Source organism: Protopterus annectens, chromosome 16.part0 (genome assembly GCF_019279795.1).
Source record: "Protopterus annectens isolate FY-2018-M chromosome 16.part0, PAN1.0, whole genome shotgun sequence".
Taxonomy (NCBI): domain Eukaryota; kingdom Metazoa; phylum Chordata; order Ceratodontiformes; family Protopteridae; genus Protopterus; species Protopterus annectens.
The window spans coordinates 496,305,944-496,333,155 of NC_056750.1; the positions used below are offsets into that span (position 1 = coordinate 496,305,944).

The 27,212-nt window shown below is 36.1% G+C and overlaps 1 protein-coding gene and 1 non-coding gene across 6 annotated transcripts in view; both read left to right on the plus strand.

The window, feature by feature from the left end:
* The window catches only part of FAM163B (family with sequence similarity 163 member B), a 1,080,770-nt gene that overhangs the window by 258,962 nt on the left and 794,596 nt on the right, over positions 1–27,212 (plus strand). The gene's annotated exons all lie outside the window — the stretch shown is intronic.
* LOC122791148 lies at positions 23,398–23,537 on the plus strand. The gene has a single exon (XR_006363114.1). It is a non-coding gene; the product is annotated as a U4 spliceosomal RNA (small nuclear RNA).

Below are 27,212 nucleotides of genomic sequence, written 5' to 3' on the forward strand. Positions count from 1 at the left end.
TGTATTGTGATTACTGTTGTATGTCATTACTGTTACTATGTACCGGATGTAACTGCAATTACTGTCATACTGTATGTTATTACTGTTACTATGTATAGGATGTAACTGTATGTGATTACTGTTATACTTTACTGTGACTATGTGTAGGATGAAACTGATGTGATTACTGTTATACCTTATGTTATTACTGTTAGTGTGACTGTATAGGATGTAACTGTATGTGATTACTGTTGTACCTTATGTTATTACTGTTAGTGTGACTATGTATAGGATGTAACTGTATGTGATTACTGTTATACTGTATGTTCTTACTGTTACTGTGACTATAGGATGAAACTGTATGTGATTACTATTATACTGTATGTTATTACTGTTACTATGTATAGGATGTAACTGTAATTACTGTCATACTGTACGTTATTACTGTTACTGTGTCTAGGATGTAACTGTTTGTGATTACTATTATACTTTACTGTGACTATGTATAGGATGAAACTGTATGTGATTACTGTTATACTGTATGTTATTACTGTGACTATGTATAGGATGTAACTGTATGTGATTACTGTTATACTGTATGTTATCACTGTTACTTTGACTATGTATAGGATGTAACTGTATGTGATTACGGTTATACTGTATGTTACTGTTACTGTGACTGTATAGGATGAAACTGTATGTGATTACTGTTATACTGTATGTTATTACTGTTACTGTGACTATGTATAGGATGTAACTGTATGTTACTCTTACTTTGTAGGATATAACTGTATGGGATTACTGCTATATACTGTATGTTATTACTGCTACTGTGACTATGTATAGGATGAAACTATATGTGATTACTGTTGTACTGTTATTACTGTTACCATAACTGTGTATAGGATGAAATGGTCTGTGATTACTGTTATGCTGTATGTTATTACTGTTACTGTGACTATGTATAACATGTAACTGTAATTACTGTCATAGTGTATGTTGTTACTGTGTATAGGATGTAACTGTATGTGATTACCATTATACTGTATGTTATTACTGTTACTGTGACTATGTATAGGATGAAACTGAATGTGATTACTGCTGTACTGTATGTTATTACTATTACAGTTACTGTATTGTGGCATTTTATGTTGTGTATTTACCTTTTGGAACTTTTCTCCTTGGTTATCCACTGAAAAAGGGTATCTGCCCAGTCAGACTAACCTGGTCAACAAATGTCAAATAAATAATTAAAATGGTTCTTATTCAGTCAGTCTGTATGTGCTTCCTTAATGGTGGAGTTACATTATTCCAACTAAAAAAAAAGCATTGCAGGATAAATTCAATGTGTATACTATTAACTATTAATGTATATGCTGGTGGGAGATGTTACATGTATACTATGAATACTGTGAGGCTTACTGTACTTGTTTAAAAATGTATATTGTAACTGACAATTATGTCATTATAACATGATTTCTACATATTATTTTTGATCTGATTGTTAATTTTATACATCCCTGTATTGAGCCTAATAAATAGTCAAGTATAATCAGTTATGTACCACAGTCAACAAATAAATACATAAATGCAAACTCTTTCATCTTGGTAACCTTGCTCAGTTATATGAGTCTATGGTTTAATAATATGCTGGGTTTATATGTTATGTTGAGTATGATGTGTTTTCTTAGCACCACTGTACTTGTGTGATGTCTTTTTATTCCTAGCAGTGTTATTGTGGAAAAGGCAACATTGCTGTTCCCTGTCTACATGCTAAAACTCAAAAGGATTTTGTTTACATAGAAATGGCATCTCATCTTTACATAACAAAGTATCCCTTTCTCATGCCAACATTTATTTTGGAAGGTATATATGACCTGTATGTGCTCATCAAAAGACTTCATACATATTGCACATGAATTAAAACTGAGCAGTTGGGTGGGATCAGTTCACTCTTGCATTGTGCATCCGTAGGACAATGCAAACATTGAAGTATGACTCAGCATTGCATTATGTGCTGCTTATAAAAGATGTTTGACCTTGTATGCAATGACCTCTTAGTCTGGAATCTATTACATGTTGTCCTGACCTAGAACACTGTAATGTGAAACAGCAAGCTTGTATCTTTCCTGAGTCCTAATTAATTGTTTTCATGTTGTGCTCTATTCATTATAATTGTTTATTAATGAACTAGTTCATTACTGCAGAGGAGCATCTGTACATATTTATACTGACGGTCCATTCTGCACACTCTTTTTAAATCCATCCATCCATGTCCCCGTTTTCCCATTTTGCACATGCTGTTGGGACGTGCAACAGTGACAGTCATCTAGAGCCAATTTAAATCCTGGCTCATAATACTTTTTGTGTGTAGTTCATAACATAACTGCACCACAGTTAAAGCTGAAATGCTCTTGCCTTGAGAAATGACACTTCATGAGTTTTCTTGCACACACAACCAAGTGGATTAATGTGCTTTTGTTCTCACAATCCTTCTAATTTCACCTTGAGGAATGACACTTTGTGGGTATTCTTGCACATATAACCAGGTAGAGTGATGTGCTTTTGTTCTCATGATCTGTTTCTAATTTCACCTTGAGGAATGACACTTTTTGTGAGTTTTCTTGTAGACAGAACCAGGTAGAATAATGTGCTTTTGTTCTCACAATCTGTTTCTAATTTCACCTGGCTTCACATCCCTTTCCTCCTTCAGCAGTACTACCTAACTGAGCAACTCTTGTTGACATAATGCATTAGTGCTGGCTGAATACATTAAATGTTATTTTTAGGTAAAACCTCTCTTCTGATATGAGTTTTCATTACTTTCTATGCTTACATCAGACATGCCTCTCAACTATCCGGGATTTCATTGAAAATATAGATCTTTGCTTCCTATTTTTGTTAGTTCTTCGTAAAATTTTTGTTTCTCTGACAAATTGCTAAAGGTTGAAGTCACTAAATAAGGACAGGTATTTGTGTTTCAGACTTCATACCATTCAGAAAATATATGCAAATGCAAAACCTGTTACTCTAGCAATATTTAAAATATGTCATTCATTTTGGGCTTTTGCATCCCTGTTATTTTTGGGTTTATCCAAAATTCATGTCCTGAGAGAAATGAAATCTGTTGGTAATTTTTTTTTTTTTTTTTTTTTTACTTACACCTTACCTTTTCTAATTACATTCCTGTGATGTCAGAAAAAAGACCATTTGTCTTTGAAGTTTGTTGTATTTTGGCAGGTTGTATTTTTCTTTTAACCCCGTTGCTTTCAACATCTTTGATCAAGAGTCAAGGACAGAGCTTGCCAACTCTGTGGAGTAGAGGGATGAAGCCCTGACTATGACGTAGGTGACTGGAGTTCAATTAACTGCTTGGTTGCCCATAGGAGCTTGTCAGAAGGATGAGGGTGAGCAGCTGCTGCCAGTGTATCTATCCTGGAGGCACTACCCTGATGATACCTAGTGGAAACACTAGATGTTACACCCAATGGAGTCTGATCCTAATGATCCCATGCTGTCTAAATGCATTTGTACTGTAAGCTGAAGGGAACTCTGTGTGCAGAAGCATGCTTCCTCTCAGAATATTGAAATAGCAGAGATTGGAACACCTGCCCAGGTGGGTGCTCCTAGGAAGAGGGTAGGCTACCCATAGGAACAGTAAACTGTCCCTACCCATCTGATTCTTGCCAGGGAATGGATGGATGGCTGGGATTCCCAGGCATGAATGAATGGTGCATAGGGCTGTCATTTATCCTGGGAAAGCCTGACAACTGTATCCCAAGAACAAATGAGCTGATTAAGTGCTGTAAGCTGAAGAGCCAAGGGCAAGCTGCTGCAGGGAGGAGGAAAAAAATAATCTGGGACAGAGCCAAAACTAATGGGGGACAAAGGCCCAAAATCGGGGACAATTTCTAAATACTAATCTAATTCCCTTAGAAAGTTACTTGTCTACACCTTTTGTATGCTTATTCATTTTCTGACAAATAAGCATGAAACTCTAAATTTGGGCATTATAGAGTGACTGTAATTCTCAGTGATTTACCAGAAAATCAAAAATTTTACAAGACATATAACAAAAATATGAGGAAAATTGGGGATGTTCTGTAAAATCAGGGAGCGCTGAAATATATGTTTATGCCTGCCAGGCCCCATTTAATAGTTCACACCCATCCCAGGACTTTTTGAAGGACTCTGTAGTCGTCTTTCTGTCCACTACCTACTCTGACAGTACGGTCTGTTCCATTTTTCAAACTCTGACTCTGATGAAGTCAGTTAACCAGGCAGCACACCCAGTCTATGTGAAAAAGGTCCACATGGATCAGTGCTCTACCCTGGGTAGCAAATCCAAATATATATTCAAAGAAACATGCCAGTAAATAAATTAAAACAAAAACTCTTTCCCCTGAAAAATTCTTTTGTCTAAGCTAAACTTTTGTACGCTTAGTCTTGTAAGCAGGTCCACTTCTCCATCCTCTGTCTTCTCTTTTGAGTTGTATGCCATCAAATTGTCCCTTACGTTTCTTGTGTACCCCCATTTCCTCTTCCACTTTCTCTCTATACTGTCCTCAAGTGAATATATGTTTATCTTCAATATCCTTTCCTTATATCCCTTGTCTTCCTTAACATTTTTTACCCTTTTAGTCTTTCTTCATGAATTCTGGGCTAGCCTGAGATCCTTGGGGATAGCATGGTAGTTTACTGGTTAAATCTTTGCTTCACAGCTTCATGTTTTAGAGTTCAGTCCTGAACTATTGTCTGTGTGGAGTTTGCATGTTATCCCTGCATTTGTGTGTGTTTTCTTAGGGTACTCCTGTTTTCTAATATTTTACAAAAACATACTAGTTGATTGGCTATTGCTGTTACCCCTGAGGTATGGCCCAAATAGTGTCTGAAAAGGGTACAAATTACCAGATATGTTACCTGCTTAAGAAGTGAATAAATTAAATTAAAGCATCTCTAGGAGCAACAGTATGCCACAGTGGTGCAGCGGTAGTGTTGTCTCACAGCAAGAGGTTCTTCCGTTCGATTCTCAGCTGGTGCACCTTCTGTGTGGAGTCTGCATGTCCTCCCTGTGGTCGAGTGGTGTTCGAAAGACATGGGTGAATGGGCGTGTCTTCGTTGAAGGTTGGTCTTCTGGCTGGCACCTCGGCACCATAAAAATCGACTGCCAATCATTAGCGGACCGGAGTTCCGCTGTGGCGACCCCTAACTGGGAAAAGATGAAAGAAAAACAACAACAACATCTCTAGGAGCAACAGTCATGAACACATTACTGAAGCTGAGGCCTGATGAAGGATTTATAGAAGGAAAATAGAAACTCTCTTTTTCCTGGTCCTGGAGTTTGTTCTCATAACAATATAGCTCAGCATGTTACGAGTCTTTCAGAATATTGAAATAGCAAGAGATTGAAACAGCTGCCTGGGGGGGTGCCCCCAGGAAGAGGGCAGCTTTCTCGGATTGTACCTGGTAGATCATTTCTACTTGTACTTCTACACCAAGCTCTTTTTCTGATTTTGTGCTTTCTTTTAGGGGAAGGGATCACTTCAGCAGATGGTATGCCACTTTAGGGTTATTACAGCCCATGTAAAGAACGTTTCAGTTCCTTGCATTAAACATTAGATGTTGCTTCTCTGTTCATACTGCCTGTCTTATAGGGCTCCTACAAAGGCCTGCTTACTTCCATTCTTCAGGGTCCCTTCTGTTTTAATGTTATCTGGAAATTGACTGATCTTTTTCTTAATGACTCTCATGATATCTGATACCAGCCTAATGATGAGCTGTCGTCACATGGTGGGCAAGTGTTGCATCCCATCTCACTAAAAAAAATTATCCTTCCTTTGAAAGGGATTCCTTAACTTCTAGTTTGTGTTTCCTATCATCCAGCCACCAGTCTATCCTCAAACATCCTTCTAAGTCCCTTTAGTGTGTCAGTTACTCTGTTGTGAGGAAATGAGTCCTAGGCTTCAGTGAAGCAGTGTACACAATATTGACTAGAGGTCCTTTGCAATTTCCAGTGTAATCCAGTCATAAACCTGATTCAGGTTGGATTAATGTGACCTGTTTTTCCCAAAACCATTTTGGCATTTATCTTTTGTTTTGTTCCATGCAAGCAGACTTTTCCCTCAGTATTTTCTCCATGAAACTTTGTTGACAAGGTCAGGCTTATGGAGCTGAAGGTTCTGGTATCAGCTTTAACTCTCCTTTGTGGATTTGCATTACCCCATAGCCTCCCACTAATCCTCTGGAACCTTGCCACTGTTAAACGGCTTTTAGAAAAGCTCTGTCAAAGGATCTGTAACTGTAAATAGAACTTCCAGGTTCTTCAAGGATGTAATGTAAGGTCCAAGTTCCCTGTCTTACTTTAATCTGTATGTTTATTTTCCTTAGTATACAAATGTTTTCCAGATGTGCTTTCCCTTTGGCCTCCTAAAGTATCACTCTTTTCTTTTGTAAAGAGAAAACAAAGAATGCATTTAGTATGTCTGCATTGTCCATCCTCACTCTATGCTTTTCCCTATTTCATTAATCTGTGCAGCTCTTTCTTGGCCTTCCTTGTGTATCTTGCTTGTCTTCGTAATCATTGCTCCCTTCCCTGTGATTTCTGTTACATCTTTCGTAATCATTGCTCCCTTCCCTGTGCTTTCTGTTACATCTTTCGTAATCATTGCTCCCTTCCCTGTGCTTTCTGTTACATCTTTCGTAATCATTGCTCCCTTCCCTGTGATTTCTGTTACATCTTTCGTAATCATTGCTCCCTTCCCTGTGCTTTCTGTTACATCTTTCGTAATCATTGCTCCCTTCTCTGTGCTTTCTGTTACATCTTTCGTAATCATTGCTCCCTTCCCTGTGATTTCTGTTACATCTTTCGTAATCATTGCTCCCTTCCCTGTGCTTTCTGTTACATCTTTCGTAATCATTGCTCCCTTCCCTGTGCTTTCTGTTACATCTTTCTTTGCATTTACCTTGGCCTTTCTTAGTAGCTTCTTTTTCTTACCTTCTTCATATTCTTCCCCAGACTGCTCTACTCTTGTTTACCTCCATCTTGTTCCTTCATTTCATCAGGACTTGATCTAAATCAGTTTCCCCATATTAGTTCATCCCCAAATGTATCATGCAGTTGAAAGCATTTACCGTTTCTCTTATGTAACTAATTGACATGAGTTTTGCAGAGTACCCTTTCTGTGTCCTTGTTTCTCTCTGTGTGGAACTTTTTTCCTTCGATCTTTAAAGCTTCTTTGCTGTTCTCCTTGTTTTTTTATGCTATTTTTGTTGTGCTTCCATGTTTCTCTCTATGTAACGCATAATGAAACCCCAACACATATAATCATCATTGGTTCTAATTTCCAACATTCCCACACATAATTGATTTAAATTAAAGATAAATGCTTTATCTGTAGGTAATCGCATCTGGTTTGTCATCTTTTGATTTCAGACTCCATCATATCTGCTCCGGAGTGTTTGATTATTGTCTCTTAACCAAGTAACAGATAAGCAGAAGGAATTGGAATATCGTATCATACCCCTTCTGGGCACAAGTGAGCACTGCGGATACTTGGATCCCTGATCAAGGAAGGCCCTGCACCATAGTATCAGAGGTTATATTGCATAGATATTTTTATTAAAAGTTTGTCTGTGCTACAAAGGCTAGTTCTGCAGTATGCCATAGTAAGTTAGATAGGTAGCTAACAGTTTCACTCTTTTAAACATTCAAACACACCTCTGGCTGTACTGAAAAATTGTCAATACACAAGTCGGACTCTATGCGGCTGAGTATCAAGACATGGGTGTCATAATTTAAATAAATTTACACTGATTTGCCTATGTTAACACTTAAGGCCATTGACTCAACTCATTAAAATGCATCTTTGGTAACACTAAAAATGAACTTATAGTGTTAGTACACAGGCCTGATAAAGTTTTGTATACTGATTATCTGGAAGAAGGTGCCATTGTTTCATTAAATATGCTATATTTCCCCTGGCTATGTTAATCCAAATCTCTTCAAGACTCGGTCACTGCTCTAACAGTGCATTCGCTAAGCTAAATGCAACATAAACACCTGATTCTCTTAATTATGATGGACACCCTGATTTTATTAATGTTACTGCAGATGAGTGGCCTGTGGCCCTACTTGGAGCCTTACCAAGCATTATTTAATTTCATCAAATTTTTTGTTCCCCTCTTGCAATGCTACAACAAACTATCACGTACTACAGTTTTAAAACTTGTATATGTCCTTCTCCCTGTTTAATTAGTTTCTCTCTTCTATTCAAAACATTCTTAAACTTACACCCCCATTTATTTACAAATATTGGGGCTTCTACTGCACATTCAAATACTTCACTACTTTCACTAATTATTTTCCAGTTTTCTTGGACAGCTCTTTAATGGACCACCTGTCAGTACTATAGGTGATAAACATAGCAGGATTCCAGTCCCTTTCTTCTGCCAGTTTTCATCACCTGAACTAATGTAAGAATTGTTACGCCAACTAGAGATGTCTTCTGGGTATCCCCTTACCAAAAGTTTTTTCCCTTATTCTTGTCCCCCTGTAGTCAGGTCATTTAGCTTATTGTACATACGTTTGACTATTCCATGTTTTTGATACAGAGGTGAATACTTTTAAAATGAAGCAGTGAATTATTTGCTGCATTCCAGTAGCTGGTACATTCAGGGGAAAAAAACTGTTTATTTGAACTCCATCCAACAAACATCAAAGGGGTCATCAGTAAGCCTTATGTAAAATTTTTCTTTGTGGAAAATTTTCTCCTAGTGTGCCATCATTAAGTTTGCAAAACTGGGTGCATAGTGCCCCCCATGGTTAGCCTGTGAAGTTGATAAATATTTTTAAAAACAAAATAGTTGTGCTAAAAATATGATCACTGCCCTCTCCTAAAAATTGTACTACTTGAACAGTGTAAACATCATCACTTAGTAACATGCAACTAACCCAGTCATTGTCCATATCAAGAGAGATAACCATATAAAATGACTTTGTGCCAATGGAAACCAAAATGTCCTTTTCATAAATTCCAATCTCCGATATTTTCTCCGTAAAATTAAAAAAAAGCTGTTGTAAAGAAAGAACATTTGAAAACCGCTTCCTTTAAAGCCTAATCTATAAAACTAGAAAATGTCAATTGAGTAATCAGATGACTCATTAATGGACCTTACTTTTAATACTGTGTGTGACAATAATGTTATTCATAACATTTGGGACAGATTGATGGACTGTGAGAAAACTAATGAAGTACAGTATAGCTATGTCAATAAATCTGTCGTGACCATTATCACTGACATACACACACTTTCAAGGCAAATGGTACAAAAATAAGACTCCTTGACTGCTCAGTTTTTTTATTAGGAAGTAATAAGAGAGCCATTATTGATTACCAATGAATGGCAAGTTGAGATCCTGTGAGTACTGCCAAAGGTTGTTGAAAGATAAAAAATAGTTAATGGGACATAGCTTAAAGTTGTTTGGCAGCCAGAGGAGTCCCTATGGTGATGAGACAAACAGATTAAAGGGGGTCTCCATGTTTAGAAATTAAAAGAATGTCATCAATAAAAGTATTGGGATTCAATATTTAGATCTTTTGATAAAAAAACAAAGTGTAATCTAGTTAAATTGAAACAGCAATCAGACATAACTTGCAACAAATTCATTTTAGCAACCTCCACTTCTTAAGTAGATGAATAATTATGATTGACAGTAAAATTCATTAGGAAGGTGAAGTTCAAAGAAGGAGAAAAAAATATTTCAAAAAGACTTGAATATCTATCCCCATGAAGAATTCAATTAGTCAACGGAGGCTTCTGATGACAGCACCAATGGCGAAGACCTAAAGAGAAGAAAGAGATCAGTCAATTCAAGATCAGTGTTTAGCACCTTCTGCAAAACATATGAAAGGAGGTCTGATGCATTAGCTGGGATTGGTCAAGATGTAGCAATTCAATCTGTATCAAGAAAAAGAAACAAAATGCATAGTTTTAAGGGACACTGAAGGAAAAAGTGCCCCAAACTTGATGATTTGCCATGATATCAGGAAGTGGATTTATATCAGAAAACCAATGTATCCCAAATACAAGGTATGATTCAGTCCAACAAGACATGGGCACATATAGTGCAACCATCACAGAGTGGGATCGAGCAACAATCTCTATATTTTCAGAGATATCTGTTGTTGGGCAGCAGTGATACCTATTACTTTTTAAATGCATTAATTTATTTAACAAAAAGTGAACTTTAGTTTAAATTAAAGTATTGCAAAATGATTTTACCATTGCTCAGGCAATTAGGGTGAATGTAAAAAGAGACTATTAGTAATCTTAAAGCATGTACTAAGAAACCTGATTCAAAGTACTATTCAGACACAGAAAAATGCATAACAATGAAGGATTATGTGAACTGAGTGTGTTTAATCATTCCTTATATTCAGTTCTTCGAACTTTTGAAAATAAATGTGAATCACCTAAATATGATGTGCTAAAAACTGCTCCACATAAAAGATGGTACAACCTAGTAGGATGTGAAAGAGAAGCACTGAGGACATTGTCTAATGATGAGGTAGTCAGACTTATGACAGCTGATAATGGAGTGGCAACTGTTATAATTGACACTGGTGCACTTGAGTAAAATATTGTAGTTTTTGGAAAATTTAAATTTTTTCCATAAAAGTTACTAAAGTGACATCCATAAATGTTTTAGGTATATTAGTAGCTGGCTATATGAAAGTTTGATGGAAAGGAGAGTATCACAAGTTATGTATGAGTACTTTGAGGTAAAAGATCCCATTATTACTGTTTTTTGGAATAATATTCCTTTTTGTTCCATTGTTTCTGCTAAGGGATCCAGACAACCTCTTTGTTGTATGGGATTTTCAAATGAATAGTTAGATTTTTTTTTAATAACGTCAATTTTCACAATCTGTTTTTTTTTTGTAATTTACCAGGAAAAGGAATATTGAAACAACCTAGCATAAAAAAGAAGGTAATGTATATGTGTGTATAACCTATAAAAATACTATAAGAAATTCACGGTTTCATTTTAACAGAATACATCGCCTGTATCAAAAATGGTGTAGTGACAAGCATACCCAATAGAGTAAATAATCTGACTTCAAGAATGAGAATAACATATGCAACTGCAAGAGATTCTGAGCAGAATCCATTGTATGTATTTGTCTACAATGTAAAGGATTGCCAGCTTTTGTGGGACCTTCACAGTGTGTGCAGTCAGCAATAGCTTTAATTTAATATTTAGTTGTATATTTAATTTTTCTCACAGAAGTTGATTTAAATTCTGTGGTAACTGATTTTGATCATTTTTTTAGCATTCTTTATACATTTGTGGCTGAATATGGATTCCTTAAGTGAGCATGTCATTAATGATGTGCAAAAGCACAATTATCTTTAACAGTGTAGTAAATGATTTGTATATCTAAAGGTAACACCTAATAAGACTGGTGATCTGCGTTCCTTATCTCAAAGGTTGGAGGATTTGCTTACTAATAGTAGTAAATCTAGACATACTGATTGCACTTGTGCAATTGGCATGGCTTGGAGAACTGTTGTTACATATATTAATAACTGGACTGGTGAGATAAATAGTGTTAGGGAAAGAGCAAATAAAACACATTTATGAAAGGAAGTGTCTATTGTTTGTAAAGATCATTCAACCCCTATGAGTCAAGATAATGGCACTGACAACTTTGGAATTCTGGATACAAGTATTCAGCAATCTGAGGATTCAGAGCATAAAGAAAAGGAAAGTTCACTACAAATAAGGAAGAAAATGAACTGATAAATGTCTGTAAAACAAAGAAAACAATTATTAAATGCTTTGTTGTACAACACAGATTACAGGGAATGATACGATTTTTCTATTAGAAAACCTTCAGTTTACAGAAAAAGCTGTAATTTTTCCAAAAGTGAAGGGAAAATAAAAGAGGCAAGGGGCTGGTGACAAGGAAGAAATCAAAACTGAATATGGACGGATTGACGATTTGCTGTAAGAAAAAAGAGGAGAAAGACAAATGTTTACAATATGGCTCAACATGTGGATGTACGAAGCCAGCTGGAGGAGAATTCTATTAGCCTTGAGAACAGTGGGATTAATAAGACTAATGGTGACAAAGATGATTCACTTGCAGCAATTGATAGAGCAGATATTACTGAATTAGAATTTGAAGATTCTTCAGATCTGGTCAAAAAGAGATTCTTCTAATTGTAGATTAAATTTTTAGAAGAAGTGATACATTTGCAGAGAAGATAATGAACATTGAATAGTGTCATATTTTCCAGGAGCTAAAGCAGAGGATATGAGATGGGTCTTAGAACATCTTAATAATGTAAGGAAGTACAGATCTGTTTTTTATCCATGTCAATACAAATGATCTTATCCGCAAGGACTCTGACTGTTAGTAGGGAACTTACAGCCCCATTGGACAGCATATCTTGTACAGGTGTTATGATGTATTTTCCACAAACTGCATATAGAAAGGAGAGTCAGATCACTCTAAATGAAGAGATTTTTTTTAGGTAAATACCTACCTACACGAAAAAAGTCCCGCTTTTAAAAAATTCAAATGTGTACAACATCCAAGCCTAAATTTGGGCACAAATATCTTCAGACAGGATGGAATACACTTTTCAAGTTCAGGAAAGAGAATTTTTGCAGCAGATATTCTGCAATATTTGACAAACACAAGACAGGATTTTTGCCACGTCAAATTTTTAACAGTTCACAGATAGCAACATTTGATGCATCTCTGGTTGGTATTGAGAGGAACATTAATATTTTTTATTGAAAAATCTGTTACATTCCCACAAGATTTATGATGATATTGTTTGTAAAACATGGTTAAAAAAACAATGACTAGAAACCTGTTCTGTCATGGTATAATGTTTTTATTGTAACAGACATTCTAACAAAAAATCAGGTGGAGGTTTTAGGGACTAAAGATAGTTATGAGACCTGTGATTATTATACGTTCAGTGATAACACCAATCCTATAGATTTTGTAACAGTAACAATAAAGACAATCCTGGAATATGTAAAAAAAATTGTTGGAGTGTATAGACTGCCAAAGTCAAGTCCTAATGACCTAGAGGAATAGTTGTTGGAACTTAAATTTACCAGAAAAGACTGGAATAATATTGCTTCAACAACATTGGTATGTTCAAAAACGGAACATACTAGACATTGTTTTGTGTTACTAAAGAATTTACTGTTACTTAATGTCAAGTTTTTACCACTAGTGATGTGAAGTGATCACCAGGTTATGATGGATAATTTGTTCCTAGATAATTCTGCCAAACTGAAATTTAAGCCAATGCACAAAAGATTAATAACAGATTATATGGAAGCAAAGCAGTCACAATGTAAAACTAATGGGAGTGATGCGTTCGATATAAAAACTGCAGAAGAAATGTGGGACGTTTTGAAAGAGAAATTGTTTGACTGCAATATATCAGAAAATATTATCCTTGGGATCTAGGCACACAGGCTTAGTAAACTATATTTTCACAAGAACTTGATTAAGGTGAGAGATAAAATATAAGAAATAGTGAAGAGGCCAATCTACAACTATAGCCAAATTAAGAATAGTGTGAGACAAGATTAAGAAAAAATTTAAGAAAATGTATGTAATGATATTGAACATAATAAGAGACCATTTTCTAGATCCATAAGATGTGGAAGGAATGAAGACATACAAATTGATAAACTGTGTGTAGATTCTAAAATGTATTCTTAGACATGGCAGGTTATAAATATACTTGCAAAGTCTCATATAAAGCAGTTTGGCCCCACAAAGAAGTTGATAAATTGTCCTACTGACATCCAGGTAACTTCAGATACTGAAATCAAATTGAGATTATATTGAAAAAGAATATGCAAACTGAATCCAAACAAAGTGCAGAGGAGAGACAGCATTAGTAATCATGACCTGAGAACACTTCAACAAGAGCTTATAATACCTTTATATCTGTTTTAGTAGGTCATAGAAATTTGGGGAGATTCCTCAAGATTGAAGACATGCACTTATTAAACCTGTCTTTAAGGGAAAAGGGAGTAGGAGAAACCCAGAGTTATATAGACCCTCAAGTTTACTTTGATGTTGTGGAAAAATAATGGAGAAGGTAATATTAGATAAGTTATTGTCAGACTTGGAAAGGTTAGGACTTGAAACCATATATGAGCATGCATATATTGAAAATGGATCTATTACCACCCATAACTTTATATCCTATAACAATATAATAGCTATGAATGAAAAATTGTAATGTAATATATATAGATTTAATTTCAGTGCTTATACACTTATCACTGATCAGTAAATTAGATTAGAACAACTAGGCATTGATGTACTCTTAATAAGATGGATAGTTGCATGCATTACAAATAGGACATGGCAAGTATAAATCGACTGAACAGATGAAATTGGAGGTTACAGTTGGTGCCCCATAGGAATCTTGTTTAGATTGTCTTCCAGAAATATTTTTTTTCATCTGAGGTGTTCTACAGTTTTTACTCACAAAAGGGTATCTGTACCAAAGCAGCTGCCTGAACAATAGTGATGGACACTGTTTTTAGTACAATCACCAACACAAAACTGAATATGAAGGCACTGCATGTCATGCACATACTGATGGTTTGTCTCGTTTACCTTTGGAGGCTCTAAGTTATAGACATAATGAAGAGGAAGTGCTGAGCATGTTCTCCTTCACGCAAATTGGAAGCCTGCCAATTACAACAGATATGATAACAATGGAAACTAGATACAACAAAATCTTATTACAAGTGTATATTATGGCACAGAATAGCTGGATGGCCAAATGAATACCAGTGCTGCCTGAGTATTATCCAAGACAAGATCAACTTACCTTGAATCCTGGCTGCATATTGGGTAAGGGGTATGAATATCATGCCTACTGCATTGCAACTCAGAGTATTAGAATTCATCAAGGTGATCTTGGATTAGTAAAAATAAAGGTACTAGGAAGGAGCTGTCTAGTGGCTGAGGATTAATCAAGAGCTCGAGCAGTTGGCAGTGAGATGTTCTGACTATTAGATGGTCCTGAATGAGGAATGAGCCGGAATGTGTCTTACTTTACCTGGCAGAATGGTCTACGTTATCCTGGCAAAGGATCCATATTAATTTTGACTGTTTTTGGGAGGCAATATTTTTGGTGGCATGTAACACTTGCTTTAAATGACCAGTCTACATCTTCTTGACACACCTCTGATGTAGTAAGAAACCTTTTTTTGGTAAGAATAGGTGCACCACAACAACTATTAAGTCATATGGCTCTCATTTTATGATAGCTGGCTTTCAGATATTTCTTCAGAAAAACAGCATTCAGCAGATTACTTCTACCCCTTGGCATCCAGCAACTAATGGGCTCACTGAGACATTTGTTCAAAGCTTGAATGAATACTTCAAGTTATGACATTTGAAAAGGTTATCCTCCAGCAAAAGTTGTCCAGTTTTGTATGGTATTTATGCTACAAATAATCAAATGTGCACCATGTTACTTATTACACATCCCCTTCATTCAGGACTGTATGTGTGTTTTCCAGGGCACTGGATAGCAGGAGTGATATACTCTGTGTGCTTCATTAATTCAATTTTGTTTTTAAATTTTGACAGTAATGAGTTATAGCTATATAGCCATACAAACCTAAGTCACCAAGAGCTGTTGGCTTCTCCAATTGCTCTTGGTGATTGCATTAGACAATGAGTACATCAATTTAATTGTGCGTAGGTTCAGTACCCAGAAACGCACATTCGATTCTCCCCAACCATAACCTCTAGAAACATCAGAACTAACATACCCCCTCCTAATAAATGTCTGTGATGCATAGGGACATAATTGGGTTGTATTGCATTGCATGCCTAGGCTTATAAAGGCCCTGGTGGTTGTTAGCCTAGTATATATCTATGAACGTATGAATATTCTTAATCATCTCTTATGCTGTCATTCTTGATGTGATCACTGAATCCAGTTGGCAATAGGAAAAATGAGGGGTGCTATTGGTAAAGATGGATTTTGCAATGTACACATTTCAAAGCCTCCATTGTTGTATGGAAGGGGTGATTGTCAGGCATAGTTCATTTATATAGTTTATTTATTTTACTTTTTTTTTTTACAGCATTTTGTTTCGGAAAAAAGTGTGCGCAGTTTTGAATGGAGTTTTGGTGGCTAAGCCAGAGTAATGGCACACTTTAGACAGCATTGTTGTCTATTTGGGCAGTTGCACCTTGTGAAAAACAAGAAAAATGTCAAATGTCTAGAGATTTTATAACAAAAAATATTTTCTAAATTTCTTTTAATAGTTGCTGTGTTGTATCTAAATACTTTAAAATGTGATATGAAAGAACAGAAACCACCACTCAAATTCTATAAAAATGGTCTTTTGTTTTGTCAACAATGTGGACTCCAGTCCTTTGAATTGGTTGTGAGTATGGTTTGCCCTGCAAAATTTCACATTTCCTTTAAAAATGAACCACTTAAGGCATTTGAAAAGGTGACAGCTCTAGTAAAAATGAGTTCAGAGAGGCTTCCCTATACCTCACTGAGTACAATTTAAAAAGTCTTACCTAGTTGAAGGTTTGGCAGATTGTTTTTACTTGAATGAACAATTATTAGATGAGATGTTGGTAATGCTTTAATCAGAGCTCTGTCTGCCTCTGAGGAGTAATGCTGGTGATTGCCACAGTGCTCTTTATAGCAGAAAGTGAGAGGAGGTGCTAGAAGTGAGGAGGGTAGAAACGTTCTGTTTAATACATTGCAGAACAAAGTTATCAGACATTGCATATATTTTTTCTTAATTAATTTAATTATTAACCACATTTTTGAAGGACTGTAAATACTAAATGAGTTTATCATCCGAGAGTAATTTAGCTGTATGTTACTACATCTAGATTAGGTAGTAAATGGGTATTGTCACTTTAACTTTGCATCATGTGATTGTATTTATAAATTGCAAGCTTTGATGAGAATTCTAAAAAGGAAGACATTTTATTTGATTGTGTTTGTAAGAATGGATTTGGTATGTAGTTCAGACATCTGCAACATGAATAATGAGTAAAAAAACTACAAGAAACTTCAGCTCATTCGTTTATACCATAGTTTTTCTCAATGAGTTGAACTGCTCTTTATGATGGTTCATAGGTGTTTACTAGGCTAATGACCACAAGGGCTTTTTTAAGCCTTGCCATGCATGCCAAATCTCTGCCAACTTCTGATACCCCTGATAAGTATAAGCAGTGGCCTGAGAGATGAACCATTTACAGGTTACCTGTATCCATTTGCGACATAGGTGCCAAACCAAGGATGAATTTCCTGTTTGCCATCCAGTTGTCCACATTGCACTTGAATTGGGTTAGGGAAGGAACTTTGCTTCACATGGATGGGGAGCCTGTTCCATAGCTGGGGTAATTTCTGGGATGCATACCTATCTGTCCAGCAGGTCCTATTTATATCACAGGAAAGGTTTAAGTCTTTAGAATGAGTAATTATGGTGCTGTTTGTTTTGTGGATATACAGGAGGTCCATCAGAGTGGGGTCTGACAGTGCCCTGTATGCCAGGCATAGATCTACCCTCAAAAGCCTGTAGAAGACAAATTACAGGGATAGAGCCTTGAGGTGGTCTGCATAGGATATTTTATTTATGCCCTGCATTCTTTTAGTGAGGAAACTCTGTGGACATTTCAATTGTTGGATATGCCTGGTTTAGGTACATACTAAAGGGGGCATTGTAGTCAATGATAGGTCTGATGAATGGCAAATACAGTGGAACAATGACTTCCTTGGACTTAGATGCCATACCTTTGTTTATAAATTGCACAATATAGAATGATTTCCTCACCACTGTAGACACATGATGGTCAAAGGCTAGATTACTATCTATGTGTGTGTCTCCAAGTCCCTGACTACTGGGTCAATTCTTAAGAGTGTGTTGTCAATATGATAGTTACCAGGGATGGATGACTTCCCAAAGGATACTGTTATGCATTTCTTGGCATTTAGTTTTAGTCCATGCCCCTCATGGAGAACGTTTGTGTCACTGTGAGATTCAATGACGGCTCCTAATTTGCAATCATCTGCAAATTTAGGCAGCCAGAGACCACTGACATTGGCCTTGACTTCTGAGAAGTAAATACCAAAAAGGAGCGGTCCAAGGATTGATCCCTGAGGGACTCCACTTGTGACTGGTCTCTTTGTAGAGGGGGACTTCCCAGTTCTAACTTCCTGGGTCCTGTCTGTGAGCCATTTGGCTATCCACCTGGTGATATATGGGTTTGTTCCTAACCTCCTGAGTTTGTCAACAATGTCCTAGGTGGGGTATTGTATCAAATTCCTTTGCCAGGACAAGGTAGGCAGTGTGAACAATTTTGCCCTCATCCATTGCTTTGGTAACCTTCTCAAAGAAGTCCACCAGGTTGAGTAGGCATGATCTGCCCTTGACAAAACCAAACTGGGTTAGGTCCAATGTCTGGAGGCTTACTATACCTCTGTTGATCATCTCCATGATAATTCTTTCCATTGCTTTACATATAAGACTAGTGAGGCTTATGGGTCTGTAGTTTCCAGGGTCTGTAGATGGCCCACATTTGTACAGAGGGGTGACTGTTGCCTTTCTCCATTCATGAGGCACAAAGCCGGTTTGGAGGCTACATTTAAATAGTAATTCCAGAGTCCCTGATAGGTCATGTTTCATGCTATTTAGAAGGCACCCTGGGATATTGTCAGGGTGCACTGATGCAATGGTCTTGGTCTTAGAGAAAGCATTAAGGACCTGTTCCCTGGTAATAGTATGGGGGGGTTATATTTGATCATATTTATTTATTTATTTTTATTTTATTTTATTTTATATTTGTTGACCGGGCTAGTCTAACTGGATACATGTCCATTTTCAGTAGAGGCCCGGGGAGATAAGCTTCAACATTAAGGTAATGTATCAGGACTACAAATAAAAATAAAAGTAAATTGTAAATAGTCATTATTACAAATAATTAATGCAAGCTCCAATATAAGGTAATATAACAGGATTGCAAATAAAAGTAAAATTGTGAACAGTAAAATATTACAAAAAATAAATGCAGTTCATAGCTAAAGGGTGTCTATTAATGAACTAAGGTAGCTTCAATAGCAAACAGATAAAAAAAAAATACAACAATAATGGTACAAGGAAAAATAAATTAAGATTAAAGAAGGATTGGGTTAGCAAAGAAGTAACAAACAACAGAGAAAGAGAGGTTAGCAAAGAAGTAACAAACAAGATTAGAGAAGGAAAATTGAGGGTGTCGAGTCAATAGTATTAAGTGCAGTATATACGAGAGGAATAAGGATTAGCAATATTTGGACAAGAAAAAGAGTGGAGGGGGTGAAAGTTACCATCTGGTTGTTATGTTAGACAAGGTTTGCTTGAAATGTCGTAGGTGGCATAAGTATTAACAAAGACATAGAAGAATATCAGGAAGTGTGAAGTGTCAACAGTAGCATAGGAGTTAACATTGATGTAGAACAATATCGGTAGGTATAGAAAAAAGAAGAGTGCATTTAATGAACTTAGAAGGAAACAGAAAAACTACATTATTGACTATGAATGAATAAGTTGCAATTGTGCTCTAGTGGGTAGTAGAGGGTGGAAAGGAAATATAATAGCTGGCATATTCCTGAGGGAGGGTTGAGGGTATGAGAGGGGTAAAGTTAGAGCTGAATTTATCAGTCAGGAGGTTTGCTCTATCTTCTGGCTCAGTAGAGGTGGCTGTGTTTACAATAAGTTCTGCACACAATTGTGTACTGCCTTTGAGGTTGCAGACATAGCTAAAGAATGCTTTGTGGTTGTCCTTGGCTTTGGAGACCAAACTTGCCTCAAATTTGGCTTTGGTAGACTTTATTTGTCCTCTGAGTTGTTTGTTTAGTTTGGTGGGAGTGCTTTTATCCTGCGGGGTGCTGCACCTCCTAATTTTTGCCATGGTTTTCTTCTTCCTGTTATAGGAGGTCTTTGTGGTTTAGGAAGGTTACTTGTAAGTGCCTCAGCATATGTTGTTCAATACGTCTGCTTTGAACGGTGCGTGATGGGTGCAGCATGTGTACTACTGACAACCTTATTGATATTAGGAGTATTTTTATGTGAGAGCTTTGCCTCCAATGACATTGTTGTGTAAATACATCTCTCACATACTATATCAGTTTGTTTGGGAATTAACTGGTTGTCAGTAAACATGAGGCAATTTCTACATTGCCTCAGGATGCTCATATCCACCAAGCCAGTAACGGAGACAGTAGGAAAGTTCATATCCATGGAAACAGACTGTTTTTATTGATTAGAAAAAGAAAATCTTTTCTGCTCTCAGACAAGATAATTGCTAGTATTTAAAGCACCACAGACCAAGAACATTAGACCTTCAGTTGTAGAGGCACTCGTTTATAAAGCTGTGATATTACTGGAGCTTCATAATGCAATGTCAGCACTGAACTTGTCAATTGTACCACATGACTACATGCATCTGGTGCAGCTGCTCTGCCTTTGTTATAGCACTGGGATACCTCAACATAAGTCACCATACTGATGAACTGATATGTTATGGTGCGCCCTTCAAAATACAGACTGCCTTAAAATGGACGAGCCTACAATATGAACAGTTTATTGTTTTAATATTGTTTCCCCATCCAAACCAGATTCAGTTAGGTATTCTGGAATGTATTAAATGTTTTTAGTCGCAATTGCATGGTAGCAGTAAACTGAACTATGTTAATTGACAGCCATACTTAAAATGCTGTTCACGTCATTTATTTATTTATTTGATCATGTGTTTACATTAATCTTGTGTCATCAAGACATCCAACACCCTGCAGCTGGTATCACATGTTAGGTTACTGTCTCTCTTGCTTTATGGTCGAATAGGCCTTTCATCACTGTACCAAAGCAGGCTTTACAGGACTGCAAATGCCAACCACAAGTTGGACAGAGCAACTCATTACTCATCACCCTAATACATGGAATGCCAAGCAATGGCCAGCCTGTGGTACGTGGAATGCCAAGCAATGGCCAGCCTGTGGTACGTGGAATGCCAAGCAATGATCAGTCTGTGGTACATGGAAGGACAAGCAATGGCCAGCCTGCTGAACAGTTAGCAATTTAGAGTGCTTATAACATGCTGTTTCACACTTCTTATAGTCATATCTGAGATATCGTAATAAATGAGCTACACTCATAGGACTGTTATTTATCTGAGCACTGCCTCATGGATTTTATGTGGCAATAAAGCCTGTAATACTGGACATATGAGACATGCATAGTTGTGCTTGTCCTGGGGTACTAGCTTTATAGATGGGAAGGGTATTGCTAATGAGGAGAAGTAAATGTGCCTGCATTAGGACCTGCTTCTCCATTTAGCCACTGAAGTCTCCTACTACACAGTGTCACTTGGATCCACTGCGAGAAGCTGACTGCAGTTTCTTCAATATAAAAAGATTGAAAAGTAACCCAACAGACTTGTCTACAACACACTTTAAAAACTGTTTTTGCAGGGAAACAAGCAATCCTATGCTCTTCCAATGTAGAGGATTTTACTCCTTCACTCAAATATACCAATGGCCTGGTTACATAACTGTGAGGAAAATAGATGCTCCCTGAACAATTGAAAGCAGTCCCCTGTACATACTGTTGTCTTGTAATACAATAAAAAAATAGAAAACAATTCAGAAACTCATTAACTCGTTAAGTTTAACTCATTAACTCTAGGAACTGGGGTAGAGAAAAGACCTGCAGAGAATATTTTTTCCAAAGACAGCCCTCCTGGCTCTTCTGTCAAAAATTTCATAATTTGAATTGCTTCATTATGGGCTGAATAGTAAGGGTTTGTACATCCAACCATTCCTGTGTATAGCATACTCAGGACTTCATGACCCTACTCTTTCAATGCCTATTATTATCCCCTTCCCTTTCCCTTGCCTTCCACAGAACATAGTAGATGAGTTTCTGACAGTAGATAAGGAGTGTTTGCCTGCCTAGTCTGGAACATAGTAGATGAGGTTCTGACAGTAGATAAGGAGTGTTTGCCTGCCTAGTCTGGAACATAGTAGATGAGGTTCTGACAGTAGATAAGGAGTGTTTGCCTGCCTAGTCTGGCCATTTTTTTACTGTCTGGATACACTTTGTTTAACCAGTACCCCCCCACCAAAAAAAGTGCATTATGTCTATCTCACTGATTTGTGAATTCTTTCTCTGCTCTGTTCGACTGACTTTTGTGTGCATCGTATTCATTTGATCTGGTTATATCTGTCTTCAGTCCTCTTATGAAGGGCTCCGTTGCCACTCATACCCATCAGCATGGCTTTGAGTGGTTATAGTGTTGATGCTCAGTATTACATAAATATCTTGCAGTGAGTGCATTACCTTCTTTGTCTGACATTCTCTGTAAATCATTTATTCTTCATATGTCTACTTAGGTGAAGAATACGTAGTCTTGTATAGTTGGACTTATGTGAATTCTTGCCTCACGGCAACCTTCCTTATATCATTTTTGAGCATTCGTTAGTCTTTAAGGTGTTTGCTGTCTCTATGTTAATCCGTGTTGAAAATTCAATTTATTTATGGTATTTAAAAATACTCAAACACACGTGAAAATAAATAATGACTACCCTCAAAAGTGCTATGGATTTTGCCCATTTCCATATTTGTTGAGGACATTTGTTGAGAGTGTAGCTGGGAATTTAGAGAACAATTATTAACTTAAACACACTTTCACTTTTGTGAAACACAAGCCTCTACTTCTTAAATCCAAAAGGCTTAACCTGTGTAATAGTCACAACTGTGCTATGTTTATATTAACAGTACCACGTACTTCAAGTATTCTAGCAGGAACCAAAGATAAAATAAAGAATAAAATAGAATAGAGGACTCTGAAAACATTTGGGAATTTTCTATGTTCCTTTAAATCACCTAGAATTTCTGGAGAATGCAGGATGTGGACAGTGTCTAGCACTTTAACTTTTGCAGCTCTTCCCAATTAAATGTGAGTGAAACAATTGGATCTAAAAGTAAATAAAATGAGGACGTGTGCGTATTTGTGTGTGTACATATATTTTCTCCTTCAGGTTCGTGTTAATAGGTAACAGACCTGAGTAGGATGCTGGAAAAGAAGCAGAAGGAGCAAACACCTTAAAGACTAATGGATGTTCAAAAATGATATAAGGAAGGTCTCCCCTAAGTATAGGCTGTATATGCATGACATAGTTTTCCAGAGGCAGCCATGGAATTGAAACAGTGGCATTTCAAGAATGAGTGGGGCAGACATAACTTATTCTAACTGATTAACAAGGAAATACATTGTATCCATTAGGAAATAGGTGGGTCAAGCGATTTGTATATATTCCTTATTATTTGTGCCTGCCCCATATTAGTTTGTGCAATGGCAGTATCATAGCCAATGAGGTTTATCTGAGGTGTGATTATTGCTAATTGAAAACTAATCCCATGTTAGTTTGACATCCAGAGGTAGCCCCTTGGTGAAAAACACCTGTAAAATGTTCAAGAGAAGAAAAGCATAATATTAGTCTCATAACTATATAGTGAACAATGATCAAGTTGTTGTACGAATTGTTGCTATCGGAATTTTAAAAAGAAAAAAAATGCATGGGCATTAAATTGCAGGCTGAGAACTAGATGCCTAGCCTGATCTTTTTATCCCTGGGATAGCACTTTGGGTGTAAAGGGAAGAAACTTGGTGCTTTGGCCACTAGCAGGAGCAGTACAAATGTAAAAGAGTTCAGTAATGCATTGTCAATTTTCATCAAATTCATTTTTGCCAGTTGATGTGAACTTGTTTGCAAGTCCATTGTTCATTCCTAGGCCTTGACCTTGGCAGTGCCCAGTACATTTTTAAAGAATTATTTTTAGGGACACTGATTTTCTATTTTTGAAGAAATACTGGTAAATACAAAATTTAAACTCTCTGAGTATTGGAAAGACAGGAGATTTTGGTATTTTAAGTCAGAGCACACTTTCAGTATAACTTGTATTTCTTCTCACATTTATAGCTGATAAAACAGTCATCTTGTTAGTGATATAAAAGAGAAAATGTATGTATTCGCTATTTATTTACTTCTGCTAATCAGTTTCCTTAGGTTTATGATCCATTGTCAACAAATGCTGTTAGATTGTGGCAGCCCAATAATGTTGAGAAGTATGTGTAACTCAAGTGTAATCCATCACTTTTTCTCCCAAGACTGTCTGTTTTTGGTGGGATTAGGAGGGACATAGCTAATTTTGTTTTAAAACAAGAACCATCTTTATTAAATCATCATGTATTAACCTTTAGCGCAGCCGTAAAATAAACCACAAAGTAATAAGCTTAGTAACTAAGCTTATTACTTCATGGTTTATTTTGTGGCTAAGCTTATTAGTCCACGGCACCCCTGTGGGGAAGCTGTGGCACACACTTTGGGAACCCCTGTGTTATGCTATTTTTTTGCCATTATTATAATGTCATTGGCATATGCTAACAAAACTGGAATTCCTAACCTTTTAAGTGTTTTATAGCCCACCTCCTTCATTTTATAATTTGTTTCACATACTCTGACATTCATAACTAATGCAAAGAGTATACAACTCATTGGGTATCCTGGTCTTACACAACTCTTCATGTGTACCTCTTGGCTTAACCAACCATTTACAAGTATTTTTACGTTATTACTATTCCCTGACATGGATACCTTTCTAACATTCTCACTTTCATTATTTTCTTTTATTATTGCCCATAAGATTTCAATTTCCAATTCTGTCAAATGCCTTATTAAGGTCTCCTCATAATTTTTGCTTCTTTTCTATCATCATCCACGATTGCCCTATCATTAATAATTGTTGATAACCTTTCCCTTTATGCTATATATACTATCTTCCATAATTTCCATTTTAGTTTCAAATGTCTATTGTATTATTATTTTCATAAAAGATCTTATAATCATCATTATTCAATACTGTTGGTCTCCAGTTTTTTAATTGTCTTCTGTCTTCCTTCTTCTGTATGAATTTCAGTATGCTGTTACATAATTATTTATACATGAAAAACTTCATTTAACCATTCCTTTAAAATCTTTAAAAACTATTTTTTGCCATTCCCTTAATTTTTTATCCATTTCAAATCCTATTCCATCTGGTCCACCAGCCAACTATATATTTATTTGTTCTAATACTTTATCTAGCTCATTTAAAGAAATTTCCTTTTCCAACTGTTTATTCTCTTTCTCTGTTAACTTTTGTTTTTACTTTCTATGATTTTTCTACTGCCTTTTTTTCTTTAACTATTTCTTGTACATACTGCACTACACTGTTCATAATCTTTTCCTGAGGTGTTTCTATTTCTCTTTTTACATCTTTCATTTCTCACATTACACTATCATCTTCCTTTACTAATCTGCTTAAGTAACTCAATAATTCTCATTTTCCTTGTAAAAATATATTTGCTTATGCAACAAATGTATTTTTTATTGATTTCTTTCAAATAATTCATTTTTTGTCAAAGTACTTTATATCATTATGTTCTAAATCTTCAAATGCATCATTATATGTTTTTTTCTACTTTTTTCACACCATATTGCCACTGTAAAAAACATTGTATTTTTCATTAACTATCATCCACCATTCAGACCATTTTTTATAAAATATTCTCATAGTAATATGATCTTTCCATAACTGTATTATTAATCTCTTTCTCTCTTCATTCCATGCTTTCTCATTTATCTGTTTTATTCCTTTGCCTGTTTTATATATTCCTTGTTTTCCTTTATCTCTAGCCATATTGGAAGATGATCAGAAAATCCTGTTTCAACTACCTCCCCTTCTCCTATAACTAAACATTATGATAATATCAGATAATCTATTTTAATACTATACATACCCCATTTGCAAGTACATGAATTTTTGTCCCAAGTCTTATAACTTCTGAAATTTTTATTGTGTCATTTCCTTTATTTTTACTCTTGGCTCTTAAATCGCAATTAGTTTCCTGTTACTATAATATTCATAATTTATCACTGCATAGTCTAAAATCTGGTGAAATAAGCTTTCCCTTTCTTTACAATTAGTATATGCATATAATGCTATAATTCATAGGTAGGTACTAGGCTTATCGGCCCAAGGGCTTACGTAAGCCTAGCCAACAAAGTTCCCTGGCTTACGCCACCCAAGAAAGTTATTTTCCTGTGCCACTGTCGAGTAGAGACACAGAAGTGATCCCCCCCAGGTGTATTTCCTATTTCCCATCTGCTCTTCAAGATTTTTCTTGAAGAGTGCTAATGAAGAACTTTGCTTGACATAGATGAGTATTCTAAATACTCCTTGAAGGCTTAGAACAAGCTGAGGCGCCAGAGTATTTTGCAATAAATCGGGATTTACTTGACTACGAGTTGTTTCTTTTTAATATCCATCCAGTGTTTGTTGTATATTGGGAATTCTATATACTTGTTCTTTCCATTTTAAGTCTACAATGGTTAATCTTCACGTTTTTGTTAACATTCCATCTAATATCTTTACTGTATTTCAACAGAATATGGCTACTCCAGAACATCTTTTCCCAAATTCTAGATTATCCTTCCTCCCCATAGTTTCTCTGTTTGGAATCTTTCATTTTTAAAAAATCTTGTGCCTTGTAATATAATTACATCTACATTACATGTATTACACCACTCCAAAATCTCTATTCTTCTTATACTCTTAATACTATTCACATTTACAGAAAGCACTGTAAAATTAATTTTCCCTTTTCCTTAGATTCATGGTTTCTTAAGTTCATGGCTAATTACTAGCCTAACTTTCTTAATAGGCCATTCTAAACCTAGCCAATTTTCTTCCTAAAGATAAGAATCAAACATGTACCTTGTGCCTGTGAGTTAGACACCGTATTCATTATACCAACCCCCTATTAGCTGTATATATTCTTTATCATCCATTTCCTTCCTTTTTTCTACTTATCTTTTTAAATTTTCTGTCTGTTTTACCCTTTACCAATAGAATTGTTTTCTTTTAATACCTCCCAGTTTGTCTTCTTCATCCCCCTCCTTCTATGTCCTCTATTATTTTTTGTCCTTTTCTTCTATTTTTACTACTTTTAAATTTCTTCTCTTTGTGTTTCTTTTTCCTTACTCTTATTTTCAGTTTTGCAATCTATCCATAAATGTCTAATTGTGTTACATTTATAACATTTCACTTCACATTG